At 47.4% G+C, this 19,041-nt stretch overlaps 1 pseudogene; it reads left to right on the plus strand.

Moving 5' to 3' along the window:
- The first annotated feature begins 4,372 nt into the window (after positions 1-4,372).
- LOC120622605 (uncharacterized) lies at positions 4,373-4,491 on the plus strand (annotated as a pseudogene).
- The last annotated feature ends 14,550 nt before the right edge of the window (positions 4,492-19,041 follow it).

Below are 19,041 nucleotides of genomic sequence, written 5' to 3' on the forward strand. Positions count from 1 at the left end.
TGGGGCAGGCTGCGCTGCAGAGAGGTGGCATGTGGCCCTTCTGGAGGCCAGTGCGCTCAGTGCTTACCTGGAAGGAAGGGCATGGGTTTAGATAGTTTGGAAGCCTCTTACAGCAGACGGTCATCAGTCTAGCCACACTAACAAGGCTGGAACCAGACTGTCCCATGAATCTGTGACCCAGAGCCACAGTGACCAAAAAAGAACCAGACTGAGGTGCAATCCAACCAATCAACATTCACTAAGGCCATCAGGATGGGGACATCGATGCCAGGCCTTGCTGCAGAGGAGGCAAGGAAAGATGGCCCTCAGGTACCCACAATCCATGGGCATTTTACCACCATCGCGAGCACTGACGTCATCCATGCTCCTCTCTCTCCCATCCGTAAAACCCCCTGTGTCACTGTAGGTGGGCATGAAATACCCCTTGAATGAATGAAATGGAGAACGACTAGTAATGCACAGAGCGGGATTGGGGCAGGGAAGACACCTAAGCACTCGAGCAGTCGGATGTCTGGAAGGGAAGATCCGCTGGCGTTAGCACGGCAGGAAATCTTCCTCCAGGGAAGTACCAGCTAGGCACTGAGGGGCAGGAAGCGCGCTGATCACAATAATGATAATTAGGGTGACCACATCATTTATCATCCAAAATAGGACACTTGGGAGTAAAAAAGGGAGCTGTCAATAACTACACCAGGGCAACAGGCATAAAATAGGACTGTCCCAGGCCAACCAGATTTATGGGCACTTGGTGATGATTAACTAGTAAAAAGGGGACCCACCCACTTTGAAAGTGGATGTGGCCAGGTTGTATTCTGAGGATTACCCTGTAGGGGTCCCTAAGGCCATTCCTCCAAGGATAGGAAGGGTCTCTCCTGAAAAGAGTGGGCATCCCCAAGTCATTCATCCAAAGAAGAGGTGGGCCTCCCACAGGACACTGACACACAATCCGAGTGTTGAGTACAAAGCAGAGAATTGCCTTCCATTAAGTTCAAAGTTCTCCAGGCCTCATTTTCTCAAAGCCATATTTTAAGTTGAGAAGAGCTCCTTGAGACAGTTCCCAAGAGGCAGTATGGTTTTCTATGTTTACCTCCCCATTTAGTAGAAAGTCTGACTGTAGTAGGCTGGCCTCAAGTATCTTATGGCTTAGGGACATAGCCATCTGTCCTCAGTAGGTCAGAGGAATAAAAGGGAAACAGGCCACTTGTAGGTCAAGAGATGTCCTCAGAGGGAATTAGTAAGATATCTCTTAAGACAGTCTCACCTACAAACACTGGGTCACCTCACAGCCCGCACAGAGACTCCTCTGCCCTCCCTGGCTGGGCCCCTCCTCCAAACACCCTCCGTCTCCTGCAGCTCTTCTAAAGTCAAGGCCACAAAGATGTGCAGTGTTGGCTCCATCTACAAAGGGGACCACAGCTCCCCATAACCAAGGAGCACTGAAGCCCAGTTTCTAGATGTGCCCTACCTGCCCCTACCCTGCTGAAAGGTCCCCCTTAAAACCAGCTCTGATATTCCAGACTCTTCAGAGGGAAGCATCCAGAATTTGTCTCCCTGCTAATATTGACCAACCCCTCACACTGATGAGTTACCAGGCTAATGACCCTTCCCATCGAGGGCACGGAAAATAAGCAATGAAGGGGAGAACCGCACACTCATCTCGCTGCACTTTTATTAAGAAAGTCCCACCCGTGGGTGCAGGGTTAGTAGGAGACGGCCGCGAGCACACTGCAGCCTGAGGCAACACGGTTGTGGCTGTGCCCGGTTACATGCACACGTACAGTTCCTAGGTACAGGTTGTGCGTTCAGTAAGTGGCAGCTGTTATTTTTGTCATCCCCATTTTACATCTGAGGTTGCTGCAGCAGAGAGAGGTGAGGCCAGGATTAGACCGAGGTCCATCTGACTTGCACGGCCACCATCAGCCCTGCATACGTGTTGCCAGTGCACCATGCCTCATAAGCTTTCCCTTTAGACCCTATACGGGTCCGTGAGGCAGTCAGAGCAGTAATAAAAATTCCCATTTCACAGGCAAGAGGGCTGATCGAAAGGACTCTCTCACAGGACTCCAAAGAGCCCTTGATTCTCCGAGCCTCCCTGCCCACGTCATGCCTGTCCAGCCACTCTCTGGCAGCTGCTGCCCTTCACCATTCCTGCCTCCCAGAGCCCAGCATGCCCCCTTCCCAAGCATACTCACCACTTCGTGCCTTTAGGGCCTCACAACAGCACTATGAGGAACAAGGAGCCGGGGTTGGTCAGCTCCATTTTGCAGATGAAGAAACTGAGGTTTAGTCAATTAAAAACTCCTGACCTCACTGTCCAGCCCTTCCCCGTTCCTGCGGCCATTCGCCTGCAGGAACATGCCCTTTCCAGTTCAGACAGTGGTTCTTAAATGCAGGGGTGCAGAACCCCCACTTCCTCACGAGGCTGCCAAAAACAAAAAACAAAACAACAACACTCTGAAAACAACTAGTCTAGTCCTGCCCTCTCATTCTGCAGATGAGAACGGAGGCGCTGCGGGGCAAGCCTGACCACGGTGGAGCAGGGGGTGCGGGGCCACGATAAGTCTCCAACCAGATCCTTTGTCTCCCGGGTTTGAGCTTGTCCCTAAGAGTGATGTCTCCCTCTCTTTTCTCCCAGGCTTCAGGCCACCAGAGATTATTTCCTGTCCCTCTATCTCTTCACATTCCATAAACCAGATCCCCTGTCTCAGGAGAATGCATATGTCGGGTCCCTTTTCCTATGGAATTTGAGTATAAAAGCAAATTAGTTTCACCCATTCAGCCAAATAGCAACTGTGTGGCTTTGAGCAAGTTTCTTAAGTTCACTGAGCCTCAAATTCCTCTCATCTATTAAAAGGGAGTAGTGTTACCTATATCTTACTTTGTCTTGAGAATTAAATGCAAAAGATATATGTGGAACATTTAGTAGATAGTCAGAAAATGACAGCCTCCTTCTTCTTTTTATATAATTGTTTATGATCTGCTATAATATAGAATAATTACCATTTGTCACCCTGGATCAGCTAAGTGTCTGGTACTGTTCTAAATGCTGGGGACCTACCAAGGAATGAGGCAGGCAGAATTCTGATCCCACGACACGTATGTTCTGATGCTGGCGATGTTGATTATGGAGACGGAATTTTTAAAGACATTACAATAAAGTAAGCAGAGCGGGGCTATTGCAGATGATGGGTCAGGGAAGGTCTTTTTCGAGAGGTGATAAACGAGCAGAGAGCTGGACAAAGTAATCGGTGAAGATAAGGAAAAAAAAGGGGTCCCCATACTCACCACCCTCACTGACAGCGTGGCCGAGACACAGTCACACACGCACAGTCAGAGCAGAGGCCCAAAGGAAACCTGGGGGCATGACAAGGACAGAGTTCCCTTCCGAAGGCTTTGCTTTCTGTGTTTCTGCACGAGACACCTGACATTTCCTCTCTGGTGTTCCCGTGTCATAGGGACACAGCCCGTGGTCTGGCCAGCCCAGGGCCTGAAGACTGCGCAGCCTTGCTGCTCACCCCAAACTAGGCAGAACTGAGTCGTGCCAATTAACCGATGGAGGCGTATGGATTTTAATGGTCCAAAGAAAGGAAACCTGCTCATTAAGGAGTCTGCCTCCAGTGGACAGCTCGCCTAAACCTCACTCTGAAATTCCGCCTCCCCAGGAGCACGCGGCACACACGCCTTGCGCTTCGCGCTTTATTGTAGTGTCTTGTTTTTCTTTTTTTCTCACCTGCCTGTCTGTCAGTGCGATTTTCTGAGGGAGCCTTCTTTTACAAAGTGCACTACTCTTGCAAATGTTAGGTGTTATTCTAAGGCCGGCAGAGGCCAAGTGAGAAGTTTGAAATACGCCACTCGGAGGCATATCCCTGGTCAATTAGGAGCCAGCCAGGGCTTCAGCAGGAGGATGGTAAGGTCCCATTGTGGCTTGGGAGGAAACTCTGGTGGCCAGGTGGTGGGTGGGCTGGAGAGAGATGAGATCAATGGACAAGCGACAACCACCAGAGCTGAAGGAGTCCTGACCCACGTCAGGAAAGAGGAACCAGAGGCAAGAAAGTAGATGTGGGTGATGCCAAGACATGACATCAACCGGAGAGGCTGCAGTGTCACCCATGAGAACATGGCTATAAAATTGGGCAGGCCCAATTTCTCGCCGGCTCGCCTCCATTACTGTCCATGGGACTTCCGACAAAGGCTCGGAGCCTCAGCTTCTCATCAGTACAGTGATGCCCGCTAGGGCTGGTCTGGTGGTGAGGAGTAAATGAAATTTTGTACCTCTCTTAGAGCAGTGCCCGTGTCTGCTAGCTCCCTTCCCTCTACTTTCACAGATGGGAAAAGTAGGAAGGGAAATTGCTGCCCAAAGATGCACAGCTAGGTCTATGGCTGTGCCACCCTGAACAAGCCCGGTCCCGTCTGATCTCGGAAGCTAAGCAGCGTCGGGCCTGATTAGTATTTGGATGAGAGACCACTTACGGAGACCAGGTGCTGTAGGCATAAAAAATTTAAAAATAAGGATTGTAAGCTGACAAGGTCCTTGCAATCTGTGAGGTCAATCGAGGGTTGCCTCACCTAAAAAAAAAAAAAGATGCACAGCTAAATGTGTCTGTGATCTTGTCAGTCAACCCCACCCCCACACACTGTCTTTGCGTTCTAACCCTCTATGACATGCCTTTTTTTATGTACCAAATGTGGATCTTCAATGGCAAATCTTGAAAAGAATGAATCAAAAGGTAAAAGAATCTATGAGTCACTTACATTCAGAACTTACTCTTGTTAGATCTAGCAGCAAAAAGCAAATGAAAAAGATACACTGGAAACGAAACATTCTGTGCAGCTGTTAACTTGGGTTGAACAGAGGGACACGTGGCTTAAATGTGTTTTTCTCGCTGTGACTGGCTGACGCCATGCCCTGGCATCATGCAGGAAGCTAACTAGACATTTCTAGATAGCCGTTATCCAGACACAGGGCAGCCAACCAAGATCCCACGGGCTCCTTGCAACCACCCCGAGCAAGTCACTGAGTTCGTCAGGAAAGAGTTTTCCTTCACTGACCGGCTTTACAAAGTGAGGGGGGCAGTCCCTCCACCCGGGAAAAATGTGCATGGTGCCGGCTGGAAATCAAAGGGCGACCGAGGCCACTGGCCTCAATGGTCAAGGGCTGTCCTTGAGTGTGAACGACCAGAAGCTGGGTAGATGGGTAACCCGGCTTCACAATCTCCTTGCACTTTGGGCAGGTCACGCAAAATTATGGAGCCTCAGTTTCCACATCTGCAAAATGGGCATAAAAGTACTTACTTTGTAGGGCTGTGTGGAGGATTAAAGGAGATAATAGGGGTAAAAGCACTTTGGAAATTAGAAAATGTTGTCTCTGTAGAAGACGTTATTTTGATGACAATTAGTTCCTCAGAACATTAGCCTTTTGGTAGAGGCCCCCTGCCCAGCCATCCCCAAGCTGCACTCAGGCCTGGCCTCTGTCAGCGGAGGGGTGGGTTGAGATTCCATTCAACCATTGGTCCCGCCTCCCACGTTGCCCCTCCCTCCCTAGCCACCCAGACATCCCATGTCTCCATCACATCCTCAGACACATATTTTTGAGTAAGTGACTTCACTTCTGTGAGCACCACTATCCTCACTTATGTAAAGGACGCAATGATATCTGCCCTGCTCGCCACATGAACTTATGGCTAAGACCTTTCGGAAGATGCATGCCTGCTTAAAACTCATTGCATGCTCAGCTATAACCCCTGCCCCACACGACCCTCTGAACTGCGTACACTCAGGAAAATTATGTGACTACTCTCAGCCTCAGTTTTATCTTCCATAAGTGGATTTTAAAAGCACTTAATCTCTGGAGCCATCTGAGAAGCAAATAACCTAATAAAATTAAGGGCTCACATCATCCCTGATGCATGATAGGTGTTTAAGGAAGAGTGGCCCCCTTCTCTCTCCTCTCTCATTCCTGTCCCTTACTCTCTGCCCCAGGGTGGTTTAAATCCTTAAATTGCTGCCCCAAATCCTTGGTAAACTATAAATCCACTGGACAAGCTTCTTTCGTTTCCTTTATCCAAGATTTAATCCTGCCCCTATTGGTAAAAAGCCATGTCTAGTACCCCTGTTCTCCTGCCAGAATCATCCAGGTGGTAAGTAACTTGACAGGGACTTTTTACCATCTCCATCTTGGAGGTAGGATGATGCAGGTCATCTCTGATACATAGTCCCCAAGTTTAGGAAGCCAGAAAAAATATAAGGGTACACCAAAACACCAAAATAATTACGGGATAAATGAAAACCCCCTCCCAAGATGCAACCTACTGTGTACTCTAGGAAGCGAATTCTGACCATTCCTTCCGTGAGTATAGCAGTATGACAGGTTGAGTTACTTCCCAAAATTAATATTTGCTGAGCACCTACTATGTGCCAAACATGGTAGCAAGCACTTGGGATGTAGTGGGAAAGGAAATAGTAATAATCACCTTCATAGAGAAGATCAATAATAACACCATAAGAAACAGAGCGACAAATGTCAGAGAAAGGAAGGCACAGAGCACCTGGACCTAAACACATCTTCGGGACCAAGAGGTATTTGCTGAAAGCCTGGAGGATGAGAGCTGAGTCTGGGAGAGGCTTGGGGAAGAGGTCATGTTCCTGGCAGAGAGATAGCCAGCTGAATTCAGAACCTGGCCTCGACGGGTATGAAGGGCCACTAGCAGGGAAGCCAGGGGACCCCGGGGGACCAACGAAGATGACTTGCCAAGTCATCGTGTTTGTGAATGTGTTCAGTTCTCTGGGGAGCATCTATAGCTTCCTTGAACTCTCAGGAGAACCCACTACATACCTCGCCCCGCCCGCCCCCAAGGTCAAGAACAACTGCTCCAGGATATTTGCACACATCTCCCTGCTGGGTAACTGCACTACACTGTCCTCAGATGGGTAGACAGGCCACTCCGGCCTCTCCCTGGGAAGGAGGGAGCCGCCCAACCGTTCTCAGAGCCTTGTTTCCCCTCCCATCAACATTTGCAGTGTCCAGCCCAGCTCAGCCAGAGGCCCTGTACAGGGGCAGGGTGGTGTGGGGAGGGGCATCCTAAGAGACTCACCAGGGTCACTAATGGGGAGGAGTGTTTCTCACCAGAATGCTTCTCTAAGAGCATATCAAATATTCATGGCCATTAAGAGGTCCAACTTCCTTCCAAGGGTGGAACCCAGGGCTCAGAGCACAGCCGGCCAGACCAGGAGAGGAAGCCTGGGGACAGCCCCAGCGGGCAGCTTAAAGTCCTCTTCGTGTAGGAGGCTGCAGGCTGGAGGCAGCCTCCAGGGAGCGGGGAGCAGCGGTTGCCCACTTGCAGCCTCCTCCCACAGGCACACACAGAGGCGGTGCCCTCGGCCTGCTGGCAGATGTGTTCATCCACTAAATAATTTACACCCTCCAGGAAATGGACTGCAGAGATGCCAAAGCCGTGAAAGGCCCGCTGATGGGGGCAGGGGACACAGAGGGAGGAAAACAGGCATATGGACCATCCCTGGCCTCCAGCGCTTCAGGGTTGCCAGGTGCACTCATGACCACATCTCACCTGAGTTCGCACAGCCCTGCTGCCTCGTCATCATTACCTACATTTCCCAGATGGGGAAAACGAGGCTCAGAGCGAACCCTACCAGGAGGCCGCACTGTCTGATAGGATCCAAATCGGAACTCAAGCCAGGTTTTCTGATTCTGAGTATGTCTTTTAAGCCGAAGGGATTTCTCTAAGAAATCAAGTGCCTGGTTTCTTTTTGATTACTATTATCCTGAGGGAGGTTCCTGAGGGAGGTTCCTGCGTGAAACCAGATCCTTTGTTTCTACCTTCCTCAGCCCTCTGTACCTGGGCCCAGGTATCCCTGCCCTGTCTGGACCCATCGGAGGGGCAAACCCTAGTGACACCCCGATGTTAAAACACTGGGAGAACACAGGTTGTGACCAATCATACCCATGGAGAAACTGAGAGCCAGGAGGAGGCATGACTCATCCAAGACCCCGCGGCGAGGAAGGGGATGGGATGCAGCCAGGACTTCCAGGTCTAGCTCCCTTCCCTTTGAGGATGCTGCCCAGGTGTCAGACCTCGGGCACGGCCTCCAGTCCTCGGTCTAAAACACCGATTAGGAAGGACAACTGGTTGTGTTTCTGCCCAAAGAGGCGATGGCTGGGACCTCCGTGCCTTCAAGAAGCCTGAGAATACCCAGCCCCCTCCAGTGGCCTATGCAAAACCAGTCAGTCACGCAGGGACATCTCAGACTCCCGCATACTCGCTGGTTGATAAAAACACAGCTCTGGCTTAAAAACCAGCTCTCTGAGCCACACAAGGGAAATAAATGCAACTCCGGGGTAGATGCAGATGAGTGCAGCTGCAGACACGTGCCCGCGGCTTATCGATCATTCTCAGAAACCAGGTCAGCGCTGGAGAAGGGGGTCAGTGTGCGCAGACGCGGACGAGCAGCCACGCCCGCGCTGCACCTGCCGCCGCGGGAGGGGAGGCTCTGCCAAAGCATCCTGGGGCTGCTTCGCCGAGCACCACACACTGGCTGCCTCAAAACAACACCGAAGGCCAGAAATCCAAAATCAAGGTGTCAGAGGGCCAGGCTCCCTCCCGGGCCTCTAGCCGAGGGAGCCCTCTCGGCTTCTTCCAACTTCTCCCAGCCCCGAGCATTCTCTGGATCATGGCGGTGAAACCCCAATCTGTGCCTCGTCTTCCCTGTATAAGCCTGCCCTACCCCAGTCTGGCCTCAACCTAATTAATGACACCTGCAGTGACGATTTCCAAATAGGGCCACAATCTAATGTTCTAGAGTTGAGAACTTCAGTATGTTCTTTCTGAGTAACATAATTTAACCCATAACACTACACCCAATGGGCGAGAGTCGGTCTATCCAGGTCTCCTTCTGCCGCTGCCAGGGACCATGGTGGCCTTTCAGAAGCAGCAGCCTTCTGGCTGAGCTGTGCAGGCCATGCACAGAAAGAGCCCTGGGCTAAGTCTGCAGCAACCGCAGGACCAAACCCTTGCCGTCCCTCGCGGCTTACGAGAACTGTGTTAGCAAGTAATCTACTACCACAAGATTTCGTAAGGTTTTCTTTTCCTCAGAATTCAAATGGTGACGTTCCTTTGAATCGCCGACTATTTACTGAACAAGTACTCTGTGCCAGCCAGCCCCAGTACGAAGTACTGGAGATACAGGAATTAATAAGAGCTCAAAGCCTAGAGGCAGAGCACTGAGTAGATGCGTAACTACACCATAGCGTGATAATGCTGAATAAAAGCTTGTCCCGAACACCACAGGGTGTAAGACAGCAACAAACCCATCTCTGAATGATCTTCATCAAAATAGACATATTACCTCCAATCAATACACACAAATCTCAGGTTTCTTTTGACAGTAACAGGTGGCTCAGTGACGAATCACGTGGTCCTCCGAATGGGTAACGAGGCTCCAAAGCTCCCAGAGCCTTCGGCGTTTCACACCATGGAGCCGGAGATGAAAGGGCAGAGTGGAGGCCAAGCAGCCTGCAATCGCCCCGCAAACCACCCCAGCAACGCAGCCTTATGGCGCCCGCCGTCCTGTCGGTCACAGCGGGTCCTGGCACCACTGGGAAATTGAAAGCTCTCGAAGTGCTTCTGTCATTTAAAGCAAACAAGCCCTAGGGCACAAGTGGCACAGAGTGCAGGACACTGGAGGCGACTACATAAGCAGAGCCTCAGGTGAGAGATTCCGTGTCATCCTGTGGGGGACTACGCTCGCAGCGCCTTGGCAGTGCCGCCCCAGTAACAGCTGCCACGTGGCCATGTGCAGCAGCCCATCCTATAGGCATTTTTATAGGAGATGACAGCTTTCCTACCTCACAGTCTGTATCCCATGGGAGGCAAGGAGCAGCTGGTCAACCACAAAAGAACTTTGATGTCAATATCAATTCTCCAGACCATGAACAGTCGGTTCACGAAAAAGGGAAACAAAGAGCCAGTAAGTGCGTGAAAAATGTTCAATCTATCTCAAACGTAAGGAAATGCTAATTAAAGCAATAATGGGTTATCAATTTGTAGTTATTAAAATAGCAACGAATACATATATAAGATGATACTTAACGCAGGAAAGTTGCGACGGAATGAGAAGCATCATTCATTCATAAGGGAGAAAGGTTAGAATACCCTTTCTAGGAAAAAAAGAAATGTGGCAATATATACCAAGACCCTTTAAAATTGTGTGAATTTTGGCTTACCTCTAGCAAACTATCCTAAGGAAATGATTCTAAATATGTTTTATATAGAAAGGTGGCTCTTGCAGAGTTACTTAAAATAGAACAAAATAGTAATCAACATAAATAGCCAAAAAAATGAGAAAAATTAAATAAACGATGGTACATTCAGAAGATTAAATATATGAAGCCATTAAAATTACCTTTTTGAGACAATTTAATAAATGAGAAATTACTTATGCTAAAATAGAAAGTAGAAAGAATAACACAAAATTATATGTACTGTTTGATATTAACTATGTAAATAAGTATTTTTAAAGACTGGAAATAAATATACTAAAATAATAACAGTGAATATACCAGTTAGTGAGATTACATATTACAGAAATTTTTCTTCTCTACAATTTCCAACTTTTCTTCAGTAACTATAGATTATTGTTCTAGATAGAAAAAATATTTATAATAATTTAACATGTTTTAAAACATATTAATGTGTGTGAATATGTTTAATTATTCTGACAGGACTCAGTTATAACCAAACAAAAAATATTTATGTGGGTGAAAGAGAAGATAGTGATGACTTCTTCAAGGTTTTCACTCAGTACACTGGACTTCTTGGTAGAGAATTGTTGGTTGGCATAATCTTTCTTTCTAAGTGTCTTGCTGTATCAGAGTCAGCTGGAATACCACTTTTTTGCAAGGCCCAGTTCAAGTTTCATCTCTTACTTCAAGGCTCCATGAAAGCTCAGTCCACAGGATCTGCATCCTCCTCGAAAACCTTTGGATGTGACATACTATACAATTCAATGATGTTTTGTCATTTTTTTTAATTTTATTCATTTATTTTTTTTCCTGTTCCGTATGTATGTGTCATTCTCTTTGCTGGATTTTGCTCTTGGGAGCAGATGTATCAGCTATCGCTGTGTAACAAACCACTCTAAAAATTAGTGGCTTAAAAATCACAAGTCTATGAATTGTCTGGGAGGCTAGAGTTGGCCATTCTTGGCTGAATTCGTTTATGCATCTGTGGTTAGCTGCCAGGCTGACTAAGGGCTAACTGGTCTAGAGAGGTCTCGGTTAACACGACTCGCCTTGGTGCCATGTAGTCTCTTAACCTCCGACACGTTAACATAGGCTTTTTCTCATGGCAGAGGAAAGATGCAAAGATTGTAAGTGGAAGCACACAGGGCTTTTTGAAGCCTAGACTGAGAACTCACATACTATCACTTCTGCTATATCTTATTGGCCAAAGCAAATCACAAGGCGAGCCTAGATGGAAGGGGTGGAGAAATAGACCCCACTTCTTAATGAGAGAAGCTGAAAAGTTACGTCACATAGATACAGAAAGGAAGTGGCTGGGGCCATTGTTGCCAGAGAGGTTCAATTTTTTTCAATTCTATATTGTGCCCAGTAATTTGGTGATAATGTATGCACCGACCATTTTAATGATTGCTAACAGCTCCATTCCCACTTATTTTTCACTCTGTTCTGAATTGCAGGAGGCTGGAAGCCTGGAAACTATATGCAAGCCCAGATTCTCTTGCCAGATGGCTCAGATTTGGTTCTGCCAATAGGGAGTACTGCCAGGAGATTGAAAGGCAGGAGGAAAAAGAAGCCACTTTGTTTTTTCTACTTTTGCTTCTAGAAGCATCAACAGAAGCAGCAGACAGATGTGGGCTCCAGGGTTTCTGCCCAGGTAACACAACTCCGTTGGTAATTACAGGGAGGTAAGGGATGTGCCAGCAGGATAACGCTAATGGCTCTGGCTCTCAGAGTGGCAGTGGCATGTCAGCTATCTCAGCGGCATGGGTACCCGAGGGTTCTGATGCTGGAGGGACAGAACAGAAACAGCAACGGAGGCCTCTTAAGATCCTGCGGTGTTAATGGCAGCAGATCCTGGCTTCCTGAAAAGCCATGTTTTTGGACCAGCAGCGAAAGTCATTCCAGCAGGTCAGTGAGACAAATACTCATGGTCTCTGGGAAACCAGCTCTCCAAATGGAAAACCTGAGATCTGTTATCTGGATAGCTAGCGAAAATGGAATACTGTCGGGCCATTTTCTAGTACTAGTAGATCGCAACTAGCAGCTGTATAGGGACAGAACAGTTACTTATTACCTGTGGTTGTCCGTCATGGAGTGCTCAGAGATGAAGTTACTCGTTGATATTAGAAATAATAATTATGAGAACTTGGATGGGTAGAGAGCTGCTGTTTCTGACTCCTCTGGAGGGTGTACATGAAGAGAATGGCAAGATCTGACTTAACTACTTAGCTTAAGGCACAGGCTGGCAGCCAGAAAACTCCTATGTCAGTCCTAAAAGCATCTCCATTTCTTACGTCTTCCAGCTTAAATATATATGAAAGTCAGACCCAAAATTTAATCCTACAAGTTGCAGAATTACAATATAGATTGAATTCACAGCCTTGCCACGTTTTACATATGACATTGATTGAGAAAGACTGGAATTCTGAAAATTAGAGCAAGTAAATTTAGATGGCTTTAAATAAACGTGAAAATCTAGATCTATCAAATACCCTTGGGACTTTTTATCTGTAGAAACACCCTGTCTTTCTGTCTGTGAGGAAAGCCCTGTAATACCAAATGATTATCGTGATATAATACATAAAATAATTATATACTGACAGACTTAAAATCTCCACAGAAAGGACTCTTATAGAAACCACAGAAAGATGTAACCTCTTCAGTTACAGTTAGGTAAACTGAGGTCCAGAGAAGCTTCAATTGGAAGCTAATTTTTTCCCATCATACTATCGAAATGAAAGGGGAACCGAAAGTTTGTGATGCAAATTGAAGTCGTCTTTATTGGGGCTACTCAAGGAAGGCTCTGTTGTTCATTTCTTGAGTGTGCATCACTACCAAAAATCCCATAGGAATGTGACATTAGTTTGTCAAATGTCACAAGCAGCTGCTACATTTTATTAATATATATCTCAGTCTGGCTTTCCAGAGACTTATTCAAAGGCCATACATTCTAATATATGCCCTTAAAAGTCACACAATCAGTCTCTGTGGAGAATCACATCACTCAGCTTTAACTTTCACAAGGTGAGTGAGCCTTGCCCATGCTGATGGCTCAGGAACTGAGTAGCTGTTATCTGCATAAAAGCATATAAAACAGTCCTCTCTTATGCACGGTTTCACTTTCCGCGGTTTCGGGTACCTAGGGTCAACCATGATCTGAAAATATGTACGTCATTCACCTCACTTCATCTCATCACATAGGCATCACATTGTCCCACATCATCACGAGGAGAAGAATACAATATAATAAGGTATTTTGAGAGAGAGACTACATTCACGTAACTTTTATTACAGTATATTGTTATAACTGTTCTATTTTATTATTAGTTATTATTATTAATCTCTTACTGTGCTTAGTTTACAAATTAAACTTTGTCATAATTATGTATAGGAAAAAACATAGTATGTATAGGATTAGGTACTATCTATCTGTGGATTCAGGCATCCACTGGGGGGTCTTGGAACTTATCTCCACAGGTAAGGAGAATTACTATATTATCTCACCATCTTCACCATGATGCTGAAGCTTCACCGACTTTTAGATTTGCTCAGACTTGACATCTTTTCCATGGCAATACAAGGTAGTAATTGCAGCCACTGTTGAACTTGACATGACTAACCTACCGAGACTCTCCCTACACCAAGAGACCGCTGGAGTTTCATCCTTCATCCCAGAAATGTGGAGGTTGGTGCAGTGCACTTTCTATGGTGTGCTATGTAATCGTTTCCAGATATGTATTATTTATGTATGAAGAAATTATCTGGGATGCCGGTCAGTCATAAATGCCTGTAGTTCTAGCCTGAGTCGCAGAGTACCAACGTAACATTGCCGCATCCTTTGTAAAGTTAACCCCCAGTGGACCTTCATTTACTCTAGGCTATAAATGACTTACCTGAAATATTAGGACAGGGAGGAAGCCCAGACATCAAGTGTCTGGGGCATGGAGCACACCTAGTCGCCGTTCAGCCAGGTGAGGTATTTTTCCTGCTTCTGAGGATCTTTCGCAGCATTAGTCATGAAGGTGGCATCATGCAGTGAAGAAAGCATGAGCTTTATTGTCAGAGCGATCTGTATTCTGATCTGGTTTAGACCGTTCACTAAATGTGACCATCGTCTACTTATAGAACCTCAGTTTCCTTAAATGTGAGGTAGAATTGCAACGTCTGCCTTGGAGGCTCGTTGCAAAGATGAAGCAGTGTATACAAAAGGCCTACTGGAGAAGCTGGCACACAACAGCTACACAATTTTACTATTGCAAAGACAATCTGTGTACACACCTGTCGTGGCTAGTCTCCAACAACGGCCCCAAACGACCGTGCCCTCCCATAGCCAAGCCCTGTGTATAGACTTCCACATTGAGTATGCGTTGTCCCTGTGAATTGTTTTAGCCAACAAAATGTACCAAAGTGATGCTGTAAGACTACGCTTTTCCACTTTTGGAAGTCCACCACCACTCCAGATCAGAAATCTGGCATTTTTCTTGATTCCTTTTCTCCCAACTTCCAGTTAGTAACCACCCCAGCACCGGCATCAAACCTATCAAATCTCAAGTGTGTGTGGTACGGGTACAACAGCTTTCTGAGATAAGTGTTCACTGTTTTTATTATCCCTGTCTCACAGGTGAGCCCACGAAAGCCGAGAAAGATGATGAGAGCTGCCCAGGGTCAGAGCCAGGTCTGAGAGAGCAGGGGGAGTCTCAGCCCGTGCGCCTAAGCATAGCCCCAGATTGCGTCCCGATAACGGTATTCCTGAAATCGCCCTATGGTGTCCCCGTCTGCCTACTTCCTCTGCCACCGCGGTTACCATCACTTCTCTTCTGGAGGGCTCTTCCAATAGACTCTGCACTCCTTATCTAAAGTTTCCCTCCCACAAACTTTCTCTACATTGCTTCCCGAGTGCGCTTTCTAAAGTGTCAGCCTGACCAGCTGCTTCAGTCATGGCGGCCAAAGGTCTGAGGAGGAATCCCAAACAACGCAGCCTGCAGACAGGACTGAGCGCCGCCTCACCCCCGCTGGCACACCTGCGATACCCCTAAGTTCCAGCTGGGCAGGATGGCTGGGAGTTCCCCAAATACACCAGATCTCACATGAAGGTCTTCTTTTACCATATTCTCCCTGCCACCGTCACCCCCACTGCCAGTAAATCCACCTTGACCTGGCTTTCTTCAATTTCCACCTCAAGACTCCGCTTGCTCAGTGTTCCATTCCCTGGGAAGCATTCCTGGGCCCTTCCAGTCTTTCTGTTCCACCCCTGAAAGCTCAGCTCTAAAACCTGTCACAATAGAGTGTACTTGTTTATTTACATAATGCTCTCTCCCACTAAGCATGTGGGCTCTCTGGAACTCTCTGTCTCCTACCCCGAAGTCTCACACTGAGTCGGTGCTCGATAGTATTTAACGGATGGATGGATGGATGGATGGATGGATGGTGGATAGATGGGTGGATGAATGTTGGCTGGAGTAAATGAATGGATGGATGGATAGATGGCAGAGGAATGGATGAATAGATGGTGGATGGATATCTAACAGGCTGTTTCCTTTTGCTGAAAAAGAATTGTCTCTTACCCACCCCTCACACCAGACTAGATTTTTTTTTCTCAATCCTCCAAGTTAGAGGATATTATCACTTCTATCAGTCATAGTCTCAGAAATGTAAAGATTAATACTCACGACGAGCAGCAAATGTTTTATCCTTAAGGTGCCACAGGAATAACATTTGCTAATTTGTATTTGCATTTGAAATTGAAACACAAATTGGCACAAAAACTATTACACATCCCGGCTAATTAATGTTCTAAAAATGAATTATGCAAATCAACCTTAACAGGCCTCCAAAGCTCTTTCCATGTATAATGAACCACTCGGAATATGAACCTGGTTAAAGGCTGATTCTGACAGGATCGTACAGGAGAAAGAACGCGGGCTTTGGATCAGACTGTAGCTGGTTCTGTAGCCAGGTGGCAATCTCGACGGGCCTCAGTTTCTTCATCTGTTCATTGGGAATGAGAACGCCTGCCTAATCCGGTTCCCTAAGAGAATGAAGGAAATGACTATTGCAGAGTTCCTGGCCTAAAGTAGCTGTCTCTAAATATTAATTCCTTCACTCTTTGGTTTCATGGCCCTGCGCCACCAGGATATCCTCTCCCTGCCCCTCCCCTCCCCCCGCCGCCCCACTGCCCCTTCCCTGTCTTCTTTGCTGACCCCAGTCTTGCCTCAAACGGGACTATGAAACAGAGGCTGCAGCGCGGAGTGTGTTTTTGACTCACGTACCAGGAATCCACTGAACTCCGTAACATCCAGCTCAGCCACCGGGCATTCCTTAGGCCTTGAGAACGGAATGTCAAACAGCTGCGGGGAGGTCACGGTGACTGATTAGGTAGTAAAGCAGACAGCGGCGAAATTCTGGGCAGCTGTTTGTGTGGTCTGAGGCCACGCGCTGATAACCTATTATTGTGACCATTAGCCATCTCCTGACTCGGCCGGGCCTGGACCAGCACCAACAAAGCCATCTGCATGAGCCAATGCAATACCGTGGGACACTTTGCTCACAAAGGATTTGTGGGCTCTAATTAGAATCCAACCGCAGCCCGCTGCAGGCAGGTCTCATGGTGAATGTGATGATTAGAAGTAATACATTGATGGGTCTCAGGGAGTTCCGTAAGTATGGCACCGAGAACTGAAAGCTAGAGCAAATGGCAGGAATGTGACCACCAGGACAAAGCAAGACCTGCTGGTCAGTATAGCTCTTGACCTTGTAGTCAAGGGCATCAGCACGTTGAGGATTTCTTAGCCGTACATACACAAAGTGAGGCCAGCAGCAGAAGAGAAGCCTGAAAGCCAGCTCCTTTCTGAAGCCATGACTGTTGCTCTCAGTGACCAGCCTGACCTGGACAATCAGAGCCCTCAAGAGAGGGTGGCACCAGCAACGAGACTAGGACCTACCTGTGGCCAGAGCCCCAATTCTAGACGAGAGGGATCTCCCAATTCCCTAGTGAGAAAGAAAGGTAGGTTAAATGAGCATCACACACCTGGGACCTATTGCAGGTAGTTAAACCTTCAAAGGAAACCCCTATACAGACAGGCATCAGATCCTCATCTCACAAGTGGGGATTTAGTTCCTTTCTACTCTTCCTTTGAAAGTTCAAGTTAAAGAACCTCATTCAGGTATTATTTAAATAGCAGTAACGGAACCAAGAGAAAACCCGTGTGCTCACCATCTCAGTACTAGGGAAGGTTTTCTCTGAGGGAGAGAGAGCTGACCTGCATCTCACCCTCATGGTTCCATGTCTCAGACACACAAAGAAAAGAAAAGCCTTGGGATTTTCTATGCTATAGAGTAGGAGTTAGCTCCGCATTGAAGTATTTAAAGTAGGGATTACAAGAGAAAATTAGAAAGTCTCATGAAAGAAGTGGTCTCTACACTGTTTAGGATCAGCGGTCTATCGTTTCACATTTAAATTTAGATGCGGTACGGGGAAGGGACAAGAGCGTCCGCTTCAAAGCCAGACATCCTGGCTTCGAATCCCAGTGCCACTGTTCAATGCTTGTGTGACCTTGGAAGAGTCCTTTTATCATTCATTGTCATTTCCTTGCTATAAGATAAGGTTTATACCTACAGCCCAGGGCCTCCATCCACTCCCCCACCCCCCCTCCACTCCCCCCCCACCCCCACCTCCGCATTGATCGGAAGGAGGTGGACCCTTTGGGTGGTGCTTAAATCATGAGGGTGGAGCCTGCGGGAATGGGATCACTGCCTTAGAAAAGAAGCTGCAGAGAACTGCCTAGCGCCTTCCCTCCCGTGAGGACACAGCCAGGGGTGAGCAGCCTGGGACCTGGAAAAGGGCCCCAAGACCATGCTGGCACCCTGATCTCGGACTGCCAGCATCCGGAACTATGATCAATTAATTCATTTATGCTGTTTATAAGCCACCCATTCTGTGGCATTTTGTTATTGCAACCCAAGTGGCCTAAAACAGAGTTAATACATTAATGGAGGTCTCGGCGCATAGTAGGTTCTCATATATTGGCTGTCGGCACAACTGATTTCTTCGAACACTCGTTGAGTGCCTCCTCCATGCCAGCTCTTGCTCGAGGCACTGGGATGCAGAGATGAACAGCACATGGTCCTCAAGGAGCTCGCTGTGCCCCGGACGAGATGACGTGTGCACAAGTAAGTGCAGCAGTGTGCGGGCTGCAGAAGAGAACCTGACCCCGCCTAGAGAAGCCCAGAAAAAGTGGCATTTGAGAGAAGCCTTGAAGAATGGTAAAAAAATGCGCCAGACGACGAAAGTGCAGAGGAGGGATGAGCAGGGCCCACGGCGTCTGCAGGGAGCAGAACGAGTGTCCAGACAGAAATGAGCCAGGATGTTAGGCGTGGTCTGGCTCTAAGAAGCCTTTATCTTAAGTGACTCAGAGCCAGGAGACCTTGGTTTTAAACTCCTCGAGTAGCGGCTCTGAGAATTTGGATTAATTTCCCAATTTGTAAAATTAGAGTTTTAAAAGAGATAGTACTTGAGCTCCCTCCCAGCAATTTCGTTCTTGCCAGATTGCAAACTCCCAGGAGGCAAATTATAAGTTCTATTCCTCTGCTTCCGCCGGGACTCCTCCTGGGTGGGCCAGGTTTGGGTGTTCAAGAAAGGCCTTTTACGCTTTCTAAATTTCCTAGCCTTTTCCAGCTGAGAAACTCCTCAGTTTAATACTTCCTCCACAAAGCACGTATTAACAGAACTTATCAGCCCCGGATCTTTATTTTATGTGTTTTCTCATTAAAATAAATCGGAAACGCTT

The sequence above is a fragment of the Pteropus medius genome, unplaced genomic scaffold (assembly GCF_902729225.1).
Source record: "Pteropus medius unplaced genomic scaffold, Ma_sr-lr_union100, whole genome shotgun sequence".
NCBI classification, from domain to species: domain Eukaryota; kingdom Metazoa; phylum Chordata; class Mammalia; order Chiroptera; family Pteropodidae; genus Pteropus; species Pteropus medius.